The 19,158-nt window shown below is 54.2% G+C and overlaps 1 protein-coding gene across 16 annotated transcripts in view; it reads left to right on the plus strand.

Moving 5' to 3' along the window:
- FoxP (forkhead box transcription factor P) overlaps positions 1–19,158 on the plus strand; it is a 284,858-nt gene that overhangs the window by 92,602 nt on the left and 173,098 nt on the right. The window contains exon 2 of one of the 16 annotated variants that reach the window (XM_025307961.1): positions 5,832–5,885. The exons of the other annotated variants lie outside the window; for them this stretch is intronic. The gene's annotated coding sequence lies outside the window, so the exon portion shown is untranslated. The remainder of the gene's footprint in view (positions 1–5,831; positions 5,886–19,158) is intronic. 16 annotated transcript variants of the gene reach the window in all.

The raw sequence follows: 19,158 nt of genomic DNA on the forward strand, positions 1-19,158 counted from the left end.
ATAGCGCGATAGGAATGCAACCGACCTCAACAAGCCCGATACGAAGTGCCTGATTTAGAGAGACGTATAAACGATATTTCGATACTATTTCCACGCGATACTTTCCAAATCGAATTGAAAGGTGCAAAATTGACAAGCGGCGCGGCGTGCGCCGCGGGCTGCGATTTTTCCACGGAATCGCCGTATCATTTTTCCCCGATAGTTTCGCTCGCGAGAATGCGGAAAAATGTAACGCGCGCTCGCCCTCAGATATGAAATACCGCCTCGTGCCGACAATCGACTTATTAATTATCGATCGCTCTCTCTTTCTCTCTTTCCCTCGTCCCCCCTCCCCCTCCCCTCTCTCTCTCTCTCTCTCTCTCTCTCTCTCGGTGTCCTCGATACCGTAGATGCGCGGAAAACAGATTTTAATCGTCCTAGACTTTTCACACGGCCCGCTGTGTGAAAATTTATGCGCGAGCCATATTTATTTCTATGCATATTTATTCGATGAATTTCATAACTTAATCGCGCGCAAATTGCACTTTTTAATCGCCCCGCGCGTATATAGGTTTCGTTAACTTGATGGCACTTGTGCCTTATAACAAAATATCCTGATGCACAAAGACAAAGTGTAATAACGTTCGCAAGAATAGCACCACTTCGCGCCCCGCTCCGCGCGCGGGCGCTTGTAAAGGCAGAGTATTAAAAATTTACCTAATTATCCGTTTCGTGATTAATTCCACACGGGGATATTGACGGAAACATTTACCACTTAACCCGCTCGGCGATTAACGGCTCAAATAACGGCTTTTAACGCGCCACGTCCGGGATAGCTTTCGATTGCGAGGCTATTTGATGCGAATCGTTTGTTTAATTAGGCCGAGAGATGCGATGACGCGGACGTGTGTACAGCGGTACGCTGCGCGCGGCACGCTCGCCCCGCTCTATATTGATACGCAAGATATATCTCGGGTTTATAGGGTTATTAAGGACTTCATCCGTGTCTCATGGCAGGATTACTACGTTATTATCCTTCGGTAAGTGGCAGGCAGGTTGGTCGGTTGGCTGGTCGGCCCCTTGCAAGGAAGACCAAACATCGTCTCCTCCTCGTGCCACGCTCCCTTGAGCCACCGATGAAACTGCTAGTAAGACATCCGCCCCAGCGATCCAGTCCGTGGAACGTGGATCCACTTGCGAATCTGACCCTCGTAATTAATTTATAACCGCCGTTCTTCTTGCGATATCGCACGAGTAAGCAGAGAGAGAGAGAGAGAGAGAGGGTAACTGACCTCGCGCCAATGCTCCGCCGCGAATCATCCGGCCAATTACGAGTTCCGTTAACGAATAATAATTCGATAGACGAGACTCCTGTCACATTTTAAAGCCACACGAAAAAAACATTCCCCTCTCCCCCTCCCCCTCTCTCTCTCTCTCTCTCTCTCTCTCGCTGTCTCTCGTGTGTTCGCGGTAACGTATAGTCGCGTGATTCGTTTATCAGCGGCGAGCTCGATTCACAATCGCGATCGGCGCGCCGCGGCATCTCTCATATCTCATAGCGATCGCGACCGCAGGAGCATTCCTCCGACGCCTCCGCTTCCGCTCGGCGCGCACGTAGCCCGTACTTATTACGGGCCTAACACAAATTCGACGTGGGAGCGGGAGTCGTTGGGAGGTGCTCGAGCAGGCCGGAGGCGCGCGCGCGCGCGAGACACAGGAATCCATAGATCGCGGGGCTAACAATCAGCCGTAAATTATGGTCTCAATATCCATTGTGTACCCTCCTCGCTCTCGAGCGAGCCTAACCCCAAAGTCTGAGGCCAAGACTACCCACCCCTGCCAGCGACGGCTGAAGGGCGGTTGGCTCTCTCGCGGCACGACTGAACCAAGAGATATGTATATTAATGGGGCAATCTTACATAGTTTTGTTTACCTTGCCATTCTCCCAGTACGTATACAATTACTATCCCCGGTCCCCACGGTGCGTCGGCACAAGGGCCGCTTTTCCACCCACCCCCCTCCCTTGCAGCCTTCTCGGACTACTACAGCAGTCTCCGACCTAACTAGTTTCCGCCCGACGTCACTATCGCGCTCACGGCAGCGGGCGTGATCGCTGCGGTCGCCCGGAGCGAAGCGCGAGACGCGGAGTTTCTCCGAGGTCTCCCCGACGGTCGGGGAGGAAAACACTCTTCCCGGTTTCCTCCTTTTCCCGCCGACCTACGTAATCCGCGGACGTACGTCCGCGTAACTCTTTGCACCGCCGGGGAAACCTGCCGGCGGAGAGCGCGGGTGAACGTGCGACGAGCGAGATGAGAAAAATCGCGCTTAACGAAGCGCATTTGCAACACAGCTTTGCACTATTACGAGTCAATAAGATGTCAGCGTAATGATATTCGCAGCCGCGGCTCGCACAGTGAACGCTTCTCCCCCCGCGAGGCATTAATTTAAAAGCGACGTGACGCGACGCGACGCGACCGATTTGCTGGAGCGTACGCGTTCGCGGCGGCAGGCGGGGGTGCACGGGGATGGGAAGAGGGGTGTCGTAGATTTAGCGACGCGCGCGCGTTGACGCGCGCACCTCGCAATATGTCCAGCAAGCCGTCGACGGCGACGATCGAGAGGTCGAAGGATGCTATTTTTAAAAACTACATCGGTTCTCACATGCGGTGATATTCCGATGCGAGAGAGAAATAGAGAGAGAGAAGGAGAGGTAGGGAGGGAGAGAGAGAGAGAGACAGAGAGAGAGAGAGAGAGAGAGAGAGAGCGCGTATTCCGATAAAAACGAATTCCGTTCTTGAAGGGCTCAAACGCCGCCCCGATGAAAATCCATTCTACGGCGCGCCGGCTTTCAGCAAAGAAAATATTGTCCGCGGGGGCGAGAGGGCGAGGGGTGGGGGAGGGCCGGGACGAGAATCGCGGACAGAGAGCGGCACTTTTCACCTTCGCTCTTCCACCCCGGTTTTTAATTCCGTGCGTGGCACACGGCCGCGCGCGCGGCCGGCTTTGTAGCGGAATGTACATTTCTCCCGCTGAACAACCTCATTTGTGTAATCCCCGAAGCTTCGACAACAAACTGTCTGCGGCATCGGAATGGCGCTGGGGGTGCACGGGGGTGTGAGCACGACATTAACGTACTTTGTAGTTCAGTTCTCTGCGGCAGTCGTCCTTCTCTGTCCCCCTTTCCTCTTTCTCCTCCTGCTGCTTCTCCTCCTCCACCTCCTCCTCCTCCACCTCCTCCTCCTCCTCCTCCTCCTCCTCCTCCTCCTCCTCCTCCTCCTCCTCCTCCTCCTCCTCCTCCTCTTCTCCTACATCCCCCTCTCTCCCCTTTCCTCGTCACGCGTTTCGCTCCCACTCTCCACCGCGCCCCTTTGCCACCAAGGTTCCGTCGTCCTGGATGAAATTGCGATTGTAATAGCAATTATCTTATTTCTACTATTGCTTCTTTGTACTTCGATTCGCGACATACGGACTTGGTGCTGATACGAGTCGAGGGGCGGGAAAGGTCGCCGCCGCCGCCGCCGCCGGGGCGCAAGTGGAAAGGGGGAGGTTCGCGAATGGAATTAAACGTTCGCGGGATAGCTGGAAGGACCGTGACGCAATTTAAGTCGCGCGGCGTTTGCCGGAACGGAACGACGGCTCTTTCAGTCCAACATTACGCGCAATAGTTATAACGCTTTTTTGGTATTGTTGCGCTTTTCGTTTATACTTTTTCATGCGCACCGCTCGCGCTTTTAATACGCGTTGCATTTGAAAGGTCGCTCGTACCGAGGGTAGGAGACCGGCGGCTTTTTATTGGCCGCTCAAGGGGTTTGTGTGATAGGAGGGAAAATATCGAGAGAGAAACTAATTATGTCCTTTAATTATATGTGACTTTTTACCACGGTTTTTCACTTTATACATCACGGCGGCAAGATTTCGCGCGCGCGCGTTCCGCATGGTGAAGATGTTGTAATCTTTACGCTACAGTTGCGACACTGTCATTTCGGTATTACGCTTTCGCGCTGCGCCGAAATCACGACTCGTCGGCGTACATACACACGTGACTTCTCTCTTACATCTCGATTATAAAAAGTCAAAAGAAAAAATGTACATATATATATATATATATATATATATATATCTACATCGCGCGGCGAACTCGAGCGAAAGCGTTCGCGGCGGATTGAAACGACCTTCGAGAATCGAGTTCGCGTCGGATAAGGTCGTAAAATCGTCGCGGGAGACACCGTGAGAATACCGACGATACCGCGCGAAACAGGCCAACGGGAAACAATAATAGCCCGGCGCGTGATCCCGAAGGACCTTCTTAAATTTCGGCTCGCCCGAGCTCTTTTTACGACTTGGACCTCTCCGCCGGAGCGTTTAAACGCGCTCTCGTGCCTCGAACTTCCGACTGTCCCTCGCGCGTCGCGACATTGTACGGCGCCGCCGTGTGTCGCAAGGCACAGTGACAAACTGAGGTCGAGGACGAATCGCCGAACGCAAAAGCGAAAAGTCTGCATTGCGACGTCGAATGGTGGAGAAGGAGGAGGAGGAGGAGGAGGAGGAGGAGGAGGAGGAGGAGGAGGGTGGTCGGCACGGCGCGGCGTCGACAACGAGAGATTGACTGAAGGCTGGCCGCACGCGCGACGCGACGGGGGTGGCTCGCTCGCGTAGGGGTTGTCGGCACGATGCGGCGCAGCGCGCGCGGTGAGGCGCGGCGTGACGGTTCGAGTCGGAGAAACGGTCTCAGCTCGCGCCGCTCGGCCTGAAATTCGCCCGAAGTAATCAATATTATAGCTCGCGAAGATATATGCGGGAGGATGTGGGCAAACAGTGTACACACGTGCATTGTTACATGGCCGCGCGAGCGCGGCCAGCGTCGGGGCCAGCGCGCGGGGCTGGGGCGGGCGAGGAAGAGGTGGAGGAGGCGGCGAGCGCGCGGGGAGAGATGGACGACGGTGTAAGGAGGGGTGGTGGAGTTGTGCCGAGGTAGGTAGCTGTGCCGAGGGGCCTGGGGGAGGAGGTGATGAAGAAGGGGCTGAAGGGTGCCACGGGGCTCGCAGAGCGGAGCCACGGCCAGCGGGGCTGGCGAGAGCGGGAAGGGTTCGAACGGAGAAAGGAAAGGGGTGGACAGCCGGACAAACAAAACCCTTGCTGCTTCATTTCTGCCCGTCTGGCCAGACACCGACCCTTTATACGTGCGCGCTTCCGTCCTACACGCGCTCTCTCTCTTCCTCCCTCCCCCTCCCCCCCCCTCTCTCTGTCTCTCTCTCTCTCTCTCTGCTCGTCGCCACCCCAGGCCGACGCACGCGGTGGACCCGCGCGCACACAGCAGCCGAGTCGATCCGAGACGAGAGCGGGACTCTCGGCCGCGGTACTTTTCGAATTCGTTAATTAACACCAGCAGAGTCGAGTCGAAGGACATTCGCGTTGCAATGGCATCGAATGGGAGCGATACGGGTCTCAGACGCGCGCGAGGGTATTGTTCTTGACTGACGGAATGAATATTGCGCGCCGGTGCGGTTTGTCGCGCGCGTCGTTGCGAGCATCGCGAGGGAGAGACGCGCGCGGCTGGTCGCTTCGCCTCGATATATATATATATATATATATGTATATATATGTATATGTATATACATATAAATGTGTGTACATACTTTCCCCTTTTATCCTCTCCACGTACACACGCACGCGCGTTCATTTCTTATTCGCGTGAGAGCTCGAGGAGGTAGACGCGCGCGATACTTTGTGCTTTCTTTATAGTTTTCTCTAACGACGTCCGTCCTAACGACGTCGCTCGTATTTCTGAACTATCGCCGAGCATCTCCGATTGTGCGGGCTGTGATCAATCGAAATGTCCGATTTTGTTTCAGGTCAGTGGTGTATACTTCCCTGGCTTCTGAGACACAGTGACGTGGCTTGTTGATGTGAGTTAAAGTACTTTTAGTAGTTTTGTCGTGCCGTTTAAATCTAAGAGGTCGCGCGGCAATTATCCGAACAAATCGCGAGAAGCTGTCGCAAAAGAGTTCCAGAAAGTGAATTACGTCGAAAGATATTCTTACACTTGATCGACAGGGGCAGGGGGGACCCGCGATTTGTGCCAGAAACGCATCTTTCTCCCAGACAAATTTAAGCGGACCGATTAGCCGAGTAGCATCGATTTGGCTAGCCGGCGACGGGAAAGCGTCGCCTCTGCGGTGAGTCTTCGATCGGAGGAGCGTCGCGACTCCTGAATGTTTAAATAACAAATACTAAAAGTTTCGCGGTCGGCGCAGCGCGACGCGACGCGACGCGACGCGACGCGATGCGCCGAGAGTTCTTCCGGCCTTCGTAAATTCGCGAGATCGGAGAGATCACCCTCCTACGCGGCGACCCTAAAACGTTATGGCTGTTGACGACGAGCATTGTCAAAATTTTGGCGTCGTGGAACCCCCGATGCATATAAGGAACCGCGATTTCGGCGGAGCAGCTGGGCGAGGGAGGGGAAGGACACGGAGAGGACGCCGCGCGAATATTCGGCTGACATAATACTTCTTAAGTCGTAAACCTCCCTTGCTTCTTGCCTGAGCGGCATTCCTGAAGTTTCGTATCGACAGTCGTACAACAAACACGATTATCGATGTCTCGTTTGTCCCCTAAAGCGAAGGGGAACCAGACTCGCCCTCGATCCCACGTGTTCCTTTCAACCCTCTCCCTATCTGCGCCGTGCGTATTTTACGCCGTCGTTTTCCCAAGGATCCTTTTCCCGTCAAGACCTTTAGAATTATCGCTTTCGCGTCGAATCGCGACCACGCAACTTCCCATGCGACAAATCGCAGGGGAGGGCTCGGAATCTCACATCGGGGAGCGTCACCGACACATTTTGTTTATTTTATTTTTACTTATTTCACGCGCGCGCGCGCGCGCGCAATCGACGATGCATCTTAACGACGTCGCTTGCAACCGCGGCTCGTTCATCCCGACGGACTGAGTTTATACAACGGGACTGAGACCCGAGATTTTCTCCTCACTCCGCTTCGGTCTCGAGGGTGCGAGACAGACACGCGTCGCTTTCCAGCTGTTTGCGGAGGCGCGCCGGTCAGTCCGAGGTGTGCGAGCAGCCGATGTGCCATCCGCAGTCCGCCGCTGCGGGTCGCGGCGTTCATTGGCCGCTTGCTCGCGCTGTACATTAGTATTGCGCGCTAATTAAAGCGAAACTGAAATTGCAACGGCCCGCGTTATCGGCGGTGTAACGCGCGCGGTTTTCCGCCGCGCCGGGCGGAAGTTAGCCCGTTACGAGAGGAAGGCCGCGCCGCGCCGCGCTTTTTTCCCCAGCTTGGCTCGCCGCGGATCTGAATAGACGGGAATGTCTGATTGTTCCAGGGAAAGCAGACGCGCGCCGACTCGCGCGCGCGCGCGCGACGCACAAAAGATGTTCCCGCCAATTAATAGTCGCCGACTCGTTTCTTCGACACCATCGAGCCCGTCGCGCCGCGAGCGCGGCGTAATCCGAGGGCGGGAATAACGAGCGGGAGGAAAAATTCTCGCGGGAGACACGCGCGACGCGAAAGTCCCCCCCGTAATAAACATCAATTAACAGCAGCGGGGCATCAATTAACGCATGTGGCGGTGCGGCGGCGCGACGGGGATTGCGAAAATATCTCGGCGGGCGTGACGTTTGAATAATCGCGCGACGGTGCTTCCCCGATGCGATGGCCCGCGCGCGTATGCAATAAACGCGAAACGATAAACGTGATAAACACTTGAATCGAGCGCGCAGCGCGAAATCATTCCGTCGCAATTAATTAAGAAGCCGACGCGCTGGCCACGCTAACGTTAAACGCGCGCGCATTCCCGATATTACTAAGATACTAATTATTTGCTGCCGACCGAATACGGACGCGGGGGAGGAGGGCACGAAGGGGTTGCTTTATCCTCTCGTACACCAACGCGGCGCGTTCCTGCTTGCCTGCCTGCCTGCCTGCCTGCCTGCCTGCCTGGCTGGCTGGCTGGCTGGCTGGCTGGCTGGCTGGCTGGCTGCCTGGCCGCGTACTAACCGCGTAGAGGGTGGTTTCGGATGAACGCTCGGGATATTGCTTGCGTTATTGAGCGTGTTAATTGATATTTCTTTCGTTCGAATTTATTTTTCAAAGCGTGGCAGAGAGCGCGGCTGGGAGCTCTCCCGCCTCCGGGAAATTTACGTTTCCCTGAAACTGATAATAATATATACCACCGATATATCATTATACCTTTGTCCTTTGTGTTCTCGCAGTGATGCCCAGTGCTGACGACAATTAACATTTTTACGTTATTTATTCACTTTTGTAGCGCGCGCGCGGTCGCGCAGCTGAAAATAATTCGCGCGTTCACCCTCTCTCTCTCTCTCTCTCTCTCTCTCTCTCTCTCTCACTCTCTCTCACTCTCTCTCACTCTCTCTCACTCTCTCTCTCTTTTTCTCTCTATCTCTCTTTTTCTCACTCTCTCTTTTTTTCACTCTCTCTCTCTCTTCCTCCTCTCCCTTGCCTTTGTACTAATTATAAATAAATATTTTATACAATCGTGAAGAGAGGCGAGTCGCCGTGGTGGTATTACAGCCATTCTCGGCATGGCCGCTCTCTCACCGTCTGTGATCGACTTCCTTGTATACGCGTATTATTTATCCCAACGCGATCGCGGTACGTATTATCGCGTCTAATTTGCGCGCGTATTTTCTCACGCGCAAATTCCGAGGAGGTCCCGAGGGCCTCGGACTACAGAGAAATACTGGTCATTTATTTTGCAATACGCGTCGCGAAGCTCGCGCGCGTGAGAGAGCTCGTTCGCATAATTCGACGGGATATATCGCGTCAGTATCAATTTCACGGAAAGAGCGCTCCCGTCGCAGCAGCGGGATCGCCGTCGAGGAAATACGCGCGAGCGAAGGCGATCGGCCAGAGAAGCGGGGAGATAAAAGTTTCACGACGGAGAGTTGAAAGTCGTCACGAGCCTGCCGTTGCAGCAGATGCGATAATAAAATTGATCGCGATAGTGGCGAATGAGATCGATCGCGCGGGAGCGCAATTCGAGCGATCGAGGCACAGACAAAGTCCGGCTGTCCGCGATCAACGTCTGCTTGAACAAAAACGCGAGCAGCAATAATAAATAGCATTATCGGATGCTGTGTGTGTGTGTGTGTGTGTGTGTGTGTGTGTGTGTGTGTGTGTGACATTCGCTCGCGCTCCGGCACTCCGGCAACGCTCCGGCGCACTGTCCATTTAATTTCTCGGCAAACAATGGGATGATTACGCGCCGATTATATCGTGTCGGAGGGCGGAGAGATGCGCTGGGAATTCCGTGTGGTCAATCGTTCTATTAGCCGCAATAAAAGTAACGAGCGCACTTAATTGCAAATCAAAAGCGAATTTCACGTCGTTACGCACGTGCAACGTGAGCGATACGTGAGCGCGAACGTTAAGAAATCCCCGGGAACGACGACGTTACAGAGCGCGAATACAAGCGCGTCGCGACGAGATGATCGAAATGAGCGACGCCAAACGGGAAGATCCACGGAATCTTTCATGAGGAGGTATCTTGAGGAAGACATCGAGTGAATACCGGCCGCGTGTAGCACAGCTCGTGACGGTAATACCGCCGATATATAAAGAGGCGACCCAGCCGCTGGCCGGTAATAGAAAACGATTTGTCAGGCTGCTTTTACATTTCCACGCAGCGGCTTTCACATCCGATAGCCCGTTTTATCCCACGGGAGAGAGCCCCGTCCCCGCGTACCCCCTGCCTGCCGCCTTACACCCTTCCGCACGTCCCGGCCAACAAGCCGAGGGAATCACGAGGGCCATCCCCTTGTCAAGCCCCGTGGACGACGTGAGTGCGTGTCCAAGCGCGTCTACGGGCCCGTCCGAATTCGCTTTTCTTGCCTAGAGACTATCCGGCAGATAGGGAATCTTGCAAAATGGCCCGATGAGGGACAAATATCAGCGGGGATCAGCGGTCGAGAGCGGCCGCGATTTGTCTCGCGGGATTCCGCGCGTTCAGACGCGCGGACAGACGGAGAGAGAAACCCGACGCGAGGCGGCTCCGCTCGCGTCGCACCACACGATCGAAGCCGAGCGCGGAGTAAGTCTTGCCGGGGAATACGCGATCTCGCGAGACATACCTCGTTCGCGACCGGGCGATCTATTGTTCACGCAGCGTAATGCAATTTTCGAAACGCGAACGAGGAGGTATTACGGCGGACGTAATGTGCTCATGAGTCCGCGGCCGGATAAAGAGCCGCCGATTCATCGCGCGGGAGAATCGCACGCGTATTCAGAAATCAGGGTGCATATTTCCAGGCCGGGCTGTAGCCCACTGGAGAGAAAAAGAGGACAAAGGATTCGGGCGAAATCGCGGTAAGAGAGGAAAAAAAGGCGAAAGCGGCCTGCGCGCATCCATTGCCCGGCGGAAAATTATAATTACGAGCGCTGAGGCTCCCCCCTCTCTCTCTCTCTCTCTCTCTCTCTCTCGCGGCATAAAAACTTAAAACCGCGCCGTGTCGCGCGTTATTCGGCGCGTCCTATGCGCGCGCGAACGCTTCTAGAGACGGCTCGGCTCGGTTCGATTCGACTCGGGGCAGGGGCGACTGCGTGTTAATTGAAAACTACCGAAAAGCACGATTGCGCGAGAATTATTTCTATTCATTAGCCGGATGGCGTTGGCCGCTCGCTCGCTCGCTCGCTCGCTCGCTCGGAGCGCGGCCGGCCGCCGAAAAACTTTTCCTCGGCCAGCCGCTTTTTTCCACCCCCTCGGCTCGCTCACCGTCGTGCCGCGCCGCGCCGCAGCCACCCCCTCCCCCTTCTGGCCGCGGCCTCTATCCGACCGGTCGAGCGTGGCGTAATTATGTAACATAAATACAATCCCTACCGCGACGTAATTTTTGCGGTATAAGCTCGAAAGCTCGCGCGCCACCCCCCCCCTCCCCCCGTACGAAGCTAGCGGCACGTACGGCGACGACGGCAGCGGCTCTTCCCCCTTCTCACTCTCTCTTTTTCTCTTTCTCTCTCTCTCTCTCTCTCTCTCTCTCTCTCTCTCTCTCTCTCTCTCTCTCTCTCTCTCTCTCTCTCTCTCTCTCTCTCTCTCTCTCTCTCCCCCTCCGGAGGGCTTTTTCAGGAACGCTTTCGCAAATCAATTTACGGCGTAACGCGGTCGTTCTCATTGTCCGCGGCGGCGCTCGACGGCCGCCTCGTGGCTAAACCTTTTGTAACACCGCCGGCCATTGTTGTGACAGAAAATTATATCGTAATGCTTATTTACGGTGAACATTCCGGCAGCCAGCCCCTTTGTTGGCTCTTGTCAAGTACCGAATGTAAATGCGTGTATAATGCCCCGCCGCGGCCCTCCACTCTCTGTCTCCCCCGCTTCTCTCTCTCTCTCTCTCTCTCTCTCTTGATCTCGTTGTATCTCTATCTCTCTTCGGATTGTAGATTTTGTTTGATAATTATACGCGGTCGTATTTCGAGAGGGAATGATCCTCGACGTCGCGTCGATTACTCGCCCATCGGCCATCGCGCGTGCGCGCGCGAGCACGCTTTTCTGGATGTGGCGACGAATTTCCATCGGACATCGCGCGTGCGCGCGCGAGCACGCTTTTCTGGATGTGGCGACGAATTTCCATCGGACATCGCGTGTTATTTTTACGACGCGAGCACGCCCGCGCATTCACCCGCATTTACCACTCAGCGAAAATATTTTCATACTCCAAAGATAGCGAACCTCAGTGCGGATGATGCTTTCTTTCTTCCAGAAGGTTGGGATTGTTGCCGGAGTGATTTGCGCTTCGTGGCACGCAGCGATAATTATCTAGAACGCGGCCATTGAAATTCGCGTCGAGTGGCGGAGAGAGCTCTTTATTTGTCACCGCCGAAAGTTATTTGTTCCCCGCGCAATCGGATGAAACGGGTACGCATGTGTGTATGTATGTGTGTGTGTGTGTGTGTGTGTGCGCGCGCGCGCGTGTGTGTGTGCTTTGTAAAAGCTTCGCGCGCGACGTAAAGCAATATATCGAAATGTTGCGCGAACGCGATTTCTATTTTTAAGCGCTGTCATAAGAGACCCGCGTTGGCAAAGTGGGAGGCGGACATCGTCTTCTCCGGATTCCTCGCATGATCTTTCCCGACCCCTTTTTTACCCGATGATAAACGCATCTGCAAGCGCCAGCGTTAACCGTTCGTTACATCGTGGACCTTGAGATCGACGATCTCACCCCTTAGGCGATTTAGGCCCACGATCCCGGGCAAAGTCTAACGTCGGATTGCCCGGAAGACGCTTCTGGGAATTCCGAGGGGTATTTTCGCCAGTCAATGAATTTACAGCCCCTCTTTACCGAGTTCACCCTTAACCGCTTAACGAGAACTGCTTCGCGGCACGTGAGAAAAAAAAGCTAACCTGTTCGGTAGAAACGGCGGTGGGAGGCGTAAGCGGTCTTGAGGGGTGAATTAGCGCGAAATAAGTGCAGAAGAGAGAACACTCGGGGGTCGCCTCGGCGATAGAAACGAACACGCGCCCTTGTGTACGTGCGTACGCGCGCGCACGCGCGCGCGCGTGTGCGTGCGTGTGTGTGTGTGTGTGCGTCGGACGCTGTCGGGCTCCATAAGAACACCGCTAGGGTGAGTCTTCGGTAGAGACGGCTAGGGTAGAGGTGGGTATACCGCAGTGGGCGGAAGCGAGAGGGCGGAAAACGACGTAACGCGCATAAAGTAAATTGCCGCGAAATCTCGGCGAGCCTCAAGAACGGCGCGGATAAGCGAAACAAATAAAATAAGAACGGAGGACGAGCCCGCGGGAGATAACGCAGGAAGGGGTAAAAAGGGCACACGGCTAATGTGATTTAGGAGCGTAAGGTGCGTTCGAAGTACGAAGAATGCGGGGGCCGCCTCGTTCTCTCCCCCCTCGGCGATGTTCTCATACTCGCGCGACTCGGAGAGGGGAGGGGCGTAATCACGTTCGGATCAGCTCGTAAATTCAGCATCAGCCGTAATCTTGTTTACTATTTATGCCAGCACCAGTGAAACTGATTCATCGGAATGCGCGACGCGCCCCCCCCCCCCCTCTCTTACCGCTGATAATCATTCCTCGTATAAATTTGTGCCTCTAAATAAGTAAGCGCGACCTCTCTCTTTCTCTCCCCTTTCTCTCTCTCTCTCTCTCTCTCTCTGATATTTGCAGCCTTGGAAAGCAGCGTTTTCCATTACGGAAGAATTTGCTTTTACAGATAGTAAATCCTCCCTTTTAATCACACACGCTTCCATAGCGTTTTTCTGCGCTTTATTCATACGACCCAATATGTGCCTTTCTAATTGAAATCGCTAAGTCAAAAAGGATTAAACGCTCCTTTCCTCCTTCTTTTTTCCTGCATACGGAAAGGCCTTTTCTTTTTCTATTCATCGGCTGTCTTTCCCGGCGCGCACGTGGACGAGCGTCGTCTAACGTACGGTAATGCCCGACACATAAAAGGACGCTCTACGGTCGCGCGCGCGCGTGCGCAATCCATAATTCAGAATTGAATCCCAAGAATTGCAAGCCCACACACCCTATGGTATGACCGGCCTAATGAGCCTCTCCTTCGCGGTGATCGATCTCGCGGCGGTATCGCCGTGGTACGCGAAAGAAATAGCTGTCGCGCGCGCGCGCGCGCGCGCACACACGTGTACTCACACACGTCACCGCGCACAATTACAGTAGGTGTTCCACTTTCCACCCTCGCAAAGCCGCTCGTCGACAAGAATTCCGCGGGATGCGCGCGCGGGAGCGGGACAACGTCCCGACAACAAAGGCGGCCCCGAGGTCTTTCAGTCACGTGTCGCGCGCAAAAAACTAAGAGCCCCGTCTCGCCTACGTGGTGGGCAGGCGGGGGTGGTGGTAGAAGAGAGAGGAGGCTCGCTTGAGGGGGAGCGCTCGAAAGCATCCGAAAAGAGATTCTCGCAGCGTGGGAGAAGGCGCAGAGCTAGACAGAGGAGAGACAGACGGAGGAACTGTGGCGCGCATGGACGGAAGGACGGACGGACGGACGGACGGACGGACGGATGGACCGAGCGAGCGAGCGAGCGACCGACGGACGGACGGACGGACAGACAGAAAGAAAGACAGACAGACAGACAGACAGACAGACAGACAGATATGCGGGAAGGAATGAAAATAATAATACCCAGTGTGGCCCTGGGCCATAGGTGTCAGCGAGAGGAAGGAAGGAACGGCTGGAAGGAGCGCGTTGAATTTGTCATATGTAAGTCTCACCCCCCTCTCGCGCACGCACACGCGTCTGCCCGACGTGTCGTCCGCGAGGATTATTTCAGGAAGGCGTCGGGGAATCGAGGGACACACTGAGATTCGGGTCCTTTGCGACGCGCCCTGCCATGTCTCGCCTTCGGTTCAACCCTCTCCCCTCCGCCCTAGCGGCAGCGAGAAAACGTCTCCGGGGTATATCGAGATACTGTCACCGAATACTTTCGCGCCACCCCCTCAAATCGAGCGCGCGAGAAAGAGGGAAAGAGAGAGAGAGAGAGAGAGAGAGAGAGAGGGAGAGTGTGTGTGAGGGGGAGGGAAGGGAGAGCGCGCCCGGCCGTTTCCTCCTTTTCATGCCGCAACGGGTGTAAATGCAATTTTATCTCACATCTCATTGATTCGCGAGCGAAGCGGATGGAGACGACCGGCCGAGACGTGTTAGGTGTGTTCGTGCGTCGTAAATGGACAAATCAATTAATTGTTAATTTATTAGCGTGTTTTCGACGGCTACTACTCTCGCGTGCTTACAGGACAATTATATTGTGTTAGCGTTAAAGTCTGTTGAAAAATAGATAAATTCGCGAGTAAATCAAGAGGTCACTTCTGTGAAACAAAGCTCCGGGACGTTTGACGTAACGCAAGAGTATTCGCGTCTGATGAACAAGCGGGAGTCAAAATATGATGTGGAAATAAAATAAGATAAAGACGATCGTACACGGGACGAATTTTTGTTTAATCAATGGATATTTGATGATATATGGAGCTTCTCCATGAGCCAAAGTGAGTGTTACTGAGGCAACATCGGTTGACAAGGACGATCTGAAAACAGCCCGAAGACAGCTCCGTCGGGCAACACAACTCATAAACTCATAAACGAGGAATTCGCCTCGCGGTCTTTGATTTTTCCGCCTTTAACGGCGAGATTATTTCAGCGATCTTTCCGTCGTGGCAACGCGCGGTCGTCAATCTCGCCTGTTACGCCGTATTACCGATACCGTTACATCCGCATAAGCACCGGCGCGCGTTTGATTTTTCGCGAATGCGCGCACCGGCGCGCACAGACGCACTCGCGTTGATTCAATTGCGGTTCCCCGTAAACAAGTGCATCGTTTTATTATTTATCGCCGATATTCCGGCCACTTAATCAAAAATATATTACGGACAATACCTCTCAGCGTCTGACATTTTCGATGCCCGGCCATACCTGCGCGAATGATTTCATCAGCGTATTATTAAGTGGGCTTTGATTTTCGATCCTCATTTTGCAAACCAAGCTCTTTGTTGCCCATCAAGCTCGTCGTAAACGTCACAGAGAACACATACCTGTCAAATGAAAATATTCTATTTGCGAAACTATTACCCTAATCATAGGTATTGCATATTTGCTAATTATCAAACCCGTTGCGCGCTAGTATTACGTTATATGTTCTGCACTTGGTAAATTCAATTCTGCCTATACACGCATAACTCCATCGATTGCTGGATAACGCGCGCCGAAATATACACGGGCCGTTTCTACTTACTCGGTGCGCCGGTGTCAATTTTCCAAATTGTCGAAAATCCGGTGCGAGCACCCTGCTCCCTTCTTTTCTGTTCTTTTTTCCAACCGATAAACCTTCGACTACGAGATGGGACAACGAGGAGACGTTCGCAAGATTCGTTGCCAGCCGAGAGGGTCCTCCGATTGACGTCTCCCGGTCGAACCCAACGCGTGACTCGTGTAACGTGGACAATTCTTTACGTTTCCCTATACCCGTGTTTAGCGCAAGCGGGGGCCGGGGGGGACGGGGGTCGGTAAACGCGGAAAGCCAAAGAGCTTCGGCCGAATGAGCGGGGGGGGGGGGCAGGGCCGCGCGTATTTGTCCCACTGAATGGGATTCGTAACGCAAATGCGTGCATACCAGCGTGCATAGACGAGCGGCCGGGCGCAAGCGGGTTGAACAAATGTAGTGGATACGACATAATGATTTCGAGTGGCCGCGCTCGGCCGAGAATTGTTGCTAGCGCCGCCGCGCGCGCGCGCTCGCGCTCGCCTCCGCGATCCCACCACCTTGTTCGTTGCAATTTTCATTCCTATCGATGCGAACAATTACAATTTGATCTCGCGGCGAAAACAAACATTGCACTTCGTCCCGCGGAATGCCCGATTAAGCGTATTAATGATGATTTTAACTGCGCGCGATTTAGATCGATCGGCCATCGGATCGCTGCGCCGCGTCCGCGTGTACACGCCACCGGCGAATATTCGGACATGTAGGAAAACTATATCCGCGCGATTAGCAAAATTCCGCCGCGCCGGGAAAATTGTCGTCGAGGACTCGTCGAGCGAGACGAGCGGGACTCGATGCGGTAATTGCCGCGAAAAAACACATCCCTCTCTCCCTCCCTCTCTCTCTCTCTCTCTCTCTCTGCCTCTCGCATGAACCATAATTATACCCTCTAGATCAATAAGCTCGTATTATGCTTATACATCGGCATAAATGAGGCTACCGCGAGCACACACGCGGTTCGCATGTTTGTTGAGACATTTTTCCACCGGCGCTACACGCTACTTTTGCGATCCCAGCGGTTCGCCCCTCCCGCAGAGCGCGCCATGCTCTAATAGCGCATAATGAGAACGGTCAACATCGAGTCCTGCAAAAAAGCACAAGGACGCGCGCAAGTTGAGACGGAAGAAAAAAGAAAAGAAAGGATAAAGGACCCCTGGCCGCTTTTTACTCCTTTCGCCCTCTCGAATCGCGAAATAATACCGATCGATCGCACGCGCGGTGTCTAAGCCAGCGACGCGCACTCGCGTGATATTTTTGCTAACCGGGCCGGAGTGAATATGAACAATTCCCATGGCGGATTATTGTTTGTGCGGCAGAGATTCGATATCGCGGGTATGCCGGAACGATTTGCCGACTATGGTTAAACATTTCGTACACACGACACCGTCAACATGTTTTCAGCCGCGCGGTACACGCGTAAACCGACGATAATGGTGGTTTTCAGCTATGACGATTGTGGCACGCACTATTGCGGCGTTAGTCGCGTTCCTCCCGCCTCCTTGGCAGCCTTACACGGTAAACAACTAATATACCCGTCCCATGCAACCAGCGCCAAGCGAGAGCTTGTGCATTCCGCTCGCGAGGCATTTCCTCGCAACGGGCGAACGTGCATAAATATGTGCTGCTCTATCGATTTCGCGCGCGCTCTAATGACACGTCGCGCGGGTCCTTTGACAATTTCGCTCCAATTCCCAGCGACGTGTCACACGTTTCGTCCCCGCTGCGGAATAATCGCCGCCGCCGCCGCCGCCGCTCGCCGCTGCTGTCATCCCGTCCTGTATTATCGTGTCCGAAGTAATCTCTCGTAATTAAAACGCGCGAACTTCGCCCCGGCCGCGCGCAAGAGAGTGCAAGAGATAGGAGACCTCGAGACGGATAACGCGAAACTGGGCTAACTCCGACTGTCGCGCCGGTCGCGCGAGCGGCCGGGAATACCTTGCGGAAAATTTCCGAGATCCCGCGCGCGCGTAATATCATATTCTTCGGGATACAGTCCGTGAATCGGCACTGAAATCGAACCGAGTTGCGTGTTTCGAGCTTCTTCCCTTTCTCTTGCTCTTTTTCTCCTTTTCTCTTTTCTTCTTCTCTTTTTTTTTTTTTTTTGGATCCTCCTGCGCTTCCTGCATTTCGCTGTAAACAACAGGCATGCCCACCCGGACAGGCATCGTCGACCCCGAGCGAGGCCTCCCACTTGCAAGGCACCACCCCTCATCAGTCGGTCTGTACAAATATACTATTGTATTGATCCTATACCTTTTCCACCCGCTACGTTCCTTTTGTTCCCGGGGATCCTCGTTTTACATTTTAGCCGCTTCCGCGAAACAACTAATGTGCACCGAGTGTGTTGACAGTAACTGTCTCGCTATTGTTGCACCCTCTCGACTCGCTCTGTACATACTCGCGCGCGCGCGCGGGGGAGGGTGGCGGTGGATCATCGCGCGCCGTGTGCAGACCCCGCGGGGCTCTTCCGTTCGATTCTTCCTACGTTTTGCGATAAATCGACTCTCCCTCGTCCCCGACGCACCTGAAACCTCGCGCGACGCTCGTGCACCGGGCATCATAATAGAAGGAATGAGCGTCGAAAAATTCGCGATTAATGCCCGCGATTTGTCAACGACGCTGCGCGCTCGAGACGACCGAACGAGCGGGCGCCCTCGGCTGTCGTCTTACGGCGGTCGCGGAGATTTTCAGAAAATTACCGTTTCCCGAGTTTTTTCATCCCCGATTGGGTCAGTCGTCAAAAATTCACTTTGACTCTCCAGTCAAGTTCCGCGTACAATGGCGACGAATTATTCATTGTCCAGCATTGTCTCGCGCCCTAATCGCGGAAAATTGCCGAGTTATCGCGTCAACGGCAGAAGCTTTCGTTGTTTCTCAGCACGGAAAAATTCACCCGGAGATGCGCGACGCTGTCGCGCGGGTGTCGTTACGGGAACGGGTAAAAATCGCGAGAAGGCGCGCGTGTTACTTCCCACGTCGGCGGAATACCTTTCGCGCTTAATTAAGGCGCGCGCGCGCGCGCGTGCTAAAAATATTTACCGGTCGCGCGCGGCCACGCCGAGAATCGAACGCGCGCGCGCGCTCGCGGGAGAAAAAATCCTCCCTTGTGTAACTTCTAATTTCAGAAAACCACAACGGTATTTTCGAGGCGTCGGTTGTAACCGTTCCATGAAATTAGTTTCGCGGGGAACTCTATTTCGTTTCCATCGTATCACTCCGTGCCGAACATTCCGGATTTTCGCGCGATCATAAACTCGTGCATACGATGCATACCCAAATTGCCTGTGTGTGTGTGGCTCGATGCACATGGTACAGGGCAGTGCGAGCGAGTGCATATTATTCGTTTAATAATCGATAGAATCACGTCATCGCGTGCACACCTCGCTGCATAAAGCCCCTTTTACAGTCTTACTTC

Source organism: Harpegnathos saltator, unplaced genomic scaffold (assembly GCF_003227715.2).
Source record: "Harpegnathos saltator strain DR-91 unplaced genomic scaffold, Hsal_v8.6 scaffold132, whole genome shotgun sequence".
NCBI classification, from domain to species: domain Eukaryota; kingdom Metazoa; phylum Arthropoda; class Insecta; order Hymenoptera; family Formicidae; genus Harpegnathos; species Harpegnathos saltator.